The sequence below is a fragment of the Gigantopelta aegis genome, chromosome 14 (assembly GCF_016097555.1).
Source record: "Gigantopelta aegis isolate Gae_Host chromosome 14, Gae_host_genome, whole genome shotgun sequence".
NCBI classification, from domain to species: domain Eukaryota; kingdom Metazoa; phylum Mollusca; class Gastropoda; order Neomphalida; family Peltospiridae; genus Gigantopelta; species Gigantopelta aegis.
Window position 1 is genome coordinate 53,357,013 of NC_054712.1, and position 4,248 is coordinate 53,361,260.

Below are 4,248 nucleotides of genomic sequence, written 5' to 3' on the forward strand. Positions count from 1 at the left end.
TTGCAATGATTCTGCTAATGATTCACCAATGATCGCATGCGATTCAGCATACTGTCCCCACAAGCCATTTGAATGGTTTCATTTTTCTTGTATGGAATTAAAGAATGCACCCACTGGAAAGTGGTATTGTATTGACTATAGGAAGGGAGTGGCAGTGAAGAAAGTGAAATGTGCTAATAAAACTAAAAGAAAATAACTTTTCAAATACAAACTACTGTACACCTGTACAGGCATTTAGTATCACTGGTGATGGGTTTATGAACATTGAATTTAATTATAAAACTATGTGAACTATACGTGTACTTATTACAAATTATGACGAACTCGCCCAAAATCACGTCTGCAGTTTTCTTATCAATACTAATTGATATGAAACCCAAGCTGCACTGATGAGCCCTGGGAGGGCGAAACGTGTACACAGTCAAAACGCGAGAAAATGTTTTTACAGGCCTGAATATTGCAAGTTAAATTCAGTTATGATGATTATAATTTAACAACACTTTTATTTAGTAATTAGTTATTTTGTCAGCACCTATATAGCTGTCATTACTTTGTTACATATGGTCTGGGAAGTAGTCCAGTGGTAAAGTGCTTATCTGATGCATAGTCTGGTGTGGGATCGATCCCTGTCTGTGGGCATATTGGGCTATTCCGTGTTCAAGCCAGTGCACCACGACTGGTATATCAGAGGATGTGGTATGTGCTATTCTGTCTCTGGAATGGTGCATATAAATTAAGCACAATGTTTCAATTATAAATGTCCTAATAAAACATTTACAGGTGTGTGATGGGATTTTCATTCTTCAGTCAAATGGAACTGATGGGTACATATTTGTAAGGGCACAGCACACACTTGTAACACAATTTTATTAAAAACTGGGTTTGAACTGTCAGTTTTTGTTATAAGATAATCAATAGGACATGTCCTAGGTCCGATCGGTTTATAGCTTAAAGCCAAGTAACCTAGCCAAAGCCTCCATCTTTCACTTGTTTCTTTAGTTTCTTCACCCTGACGCGCGATTATAATAGGAAGCCTAAAAAAAAAATCCTTTATTTTCTCTCCCGTAGCGGGCATTACAACTGACAATGTCACAAGTAGTCGGCATAATGTTGGTTCAGGACGAATGAAAACTAACAAACAGGTTCGACAAATAGGCCTAGCTATTATGAGGTGTTGATGCCTTCCAACATGGACGACCGCTATGGAACTTGGGTAATCTAGTATGACGCGTAACCCTGCTGGAGAAAATTACGGGTATCCTTTTCAAGAAAACTGTTGACTTTGTTTAAACAAGTAAGTGTTATTTATTACAAAGGAACCGTGTACTTTTGAGAAGATATAGATCAATTTTATCTATTGAGATCGTGTTAGGGAGCGCACTAGTTAGTTCTGCACTTGTAAAATTTGAAATGGTACTTCCGACTTCGCGTCATGTCTTGGTTCTTGGGCACAGCTGGCCTCAGATTACAGTTATCTTCCCATTTGGTTGTCCAAAATCCGGAAATTTGACCGCGCAAGTAGTCTGCTGTTTGACTGTGATTATTTCATGGCAGACAGCTATGCAGTGGGGTCATTTTGGCGCTTTTGAGGCCACTCACCTTCACTCAATGTTGTTTCATGAACATTTAACATACTATCAATTTCATTATGTTATTATATGTATGTCAGAAAGGACAGTGAACATAAAAACGGCCGCCTGAGTAGTTACCGGGCGAGCCAAATTTCATGCCAGTACTTGTTTATGTTCTCCGTTATATAGTTCTATTGAGTGAAGAAGCATCGCTGCAGCAAGATGCGGTAATAAAGGTGGAACTATTGTTAACGGGATTACTGTTAAGACACAGGGGATCTCAGGTGCAGGGTTAGGACCAAGCAGCAGAAACAATCGTGTTTTATTTAACGACGCACTCAACTCATTTTATTTACGGTTATGTGGCGTCAGACATATGGTTAAGGACCACACAGATATTGAGAGGAAACCCGCTGTCGTCACTTCATGAGCTACTCTTTCTGATTAGCAGCAAGGGATCTTTTATATGCGCCATCCCACAGACAGGGTAGTTCATACCACGGCCTTTGATATACCAGTTGTGGTGCACTGGCAACGGCCTCGGTGGCGTCGTGGTTAGGCCATCCGTCTGCAGGCTGGTAGGTACTGGGTTCGGATCCCAGTCGAGGCATGGGATTTTTAATCCAGATACCGACTCCAAACCCTGAGTGAGTGCTCCGCAAGGCTCAATGGGTAGGTGTAAACCAGTTGCACCGACCAGTGATCCATAACTGGTTTAACAAAGGCCATGGTTTGTGCTATCCTGCCTGTGGGAAGTACAAATAAAAGATCCCTTGCTGCTAATTGGAAAGTAGTGGCGACAGTGGGTTTCCTCTCAAAATCTGTGTGCTCTTAACCGGAGTGCGTCGTTAAATAAAACATTTCTTTGGTGCATTGGCTGGAGCGAGAAATAGCCCAATGGGCCCACCGACGGGGATCGATCCTACACCGACCACGCATCGAGCGAAAGCTGTACCGCTGAGCTACGTCCCGCCCCTAATGTTCAATACTACCTATCCAACATTTTTTAAAATTTAGAAACAAAAGTGAATAATATATTGGTACATGAAAAAGTATTTTAAATGATATAGCAATAATTAAATTAAATAAAAGCGTATCCTGCATCGAGCTTGCAACAAAACATATAACTGATTTTTACTTTTAAAGTCACCAAAGGCATTTTGTAGTCGTAATATCAGTTCAAATGAAGAAACATGTTCCAACGTGCAACTGTCAAATTTTAGGCTATATCCATTTACATACAAGATGGGACATTCAAAATGTTATTAAATTCGCATCTCAATTCAGGGTATGATTGGTACGTTGATGGCAGTTCAAGACAAGGTCCACACGTGTTAGTAACAGGACGTTTTGCTAAACCATCCAGTGTCGAGAAACTATCTTTTCAATGCATATTACATCTGTTCCCGTAAGAAACCGCAGACGTTTTCGCAAAGCAGTGAGTTCTTGTTGGGACTTAATATACTGTTGAAAGAACTTCAAGCTTTCATTTTCAGCTTGTGTTGCTGGGTTTGCCCGAATCACCTTCAACACTTTTGGAACAGTCGGTGTTTTTTGTTCATACATTGTTTCCATGGCTCGCATATTTGGGATTTGTTCCACAAGCTTAACTCTTGATACTTCTGCTATTTTGTCCAAGGCATATTTTGGTTTTTGAATCAATTCTTTATGAACGATCTGGAGGAAAGTGCCTTGCATCATATTTTGACTTGGGACATGCTTACATCCTAATCTATCCAATACGCCAATTAGCTCCTCGGTGTCATCATTTGAAAGAGACCCATCAATGGCTGATGTGACCAAATCTCGGTCTGGTTTGTTAAGGTATAGCAAAAATGATTCAATCAGTGTTCCTGGTGAAATCGTGTGCTCGCCAATTACAACTGCATTTGTAAATGATGGCGCTAGTTGAAGCGGGAAAATATTATGATCGAAGAACCCCTTGAGTAGAATTCTTCCTACTGCTCGCCATTCATCAACCTGCCAGTGTGCATTTAATGCTGGTACTCTAGCATCATCTCCTTCGACACTTTGTGAGAAACATTCCACCCAGAAAAAGGAATATGCATCTCTAGAAACACCTGATTGGTCAGCATCTTCTTCGTTCACAAACGTAAATTGTATTTGTGTCTCTATAACGGCAGGGTTTTTAAAATGAGAAAAGATATCCTCCTTGATTTTCACACTGTGTACACGTAAAGATATTGGTGATTCCACATCAGCAGGAGGCGGGGTTGGTCCTCTTGGTGAAGGTGTCTGTGGTGATCCAATGCCTGAAAACATTTCAGCATCATCCACCAAGGTAGGATCCTCTGAAGCAATCAAGTTTTGGGGGCTTGAGGTAGTTTGCTCTGCCGGTAGTACAATTATTTGCGAAGGTTCAAAGTCTAAAATACTGTAACAACTGCCAGCGGTGTTTGCGTTTTCCAGTGTTAGCACTGCTAATGACAATTCATTACTTGATTCTATTTGCCACAATGTGGGATTTTGGTCATATGCTACCTTTTTAGATGAGGACTCATCTAAATTACTTGTTACGACGTCCATATCTGCAAAAGATCTCCCTTGTATTCCTGAATCTGATTATTACGACGTCCATATCTGCAAAAGACCTCCCTTGTATTCCTGAATCTGATTCTGTTTCAGGCGTTTTAAGTATTGAGGAATGATCATCATT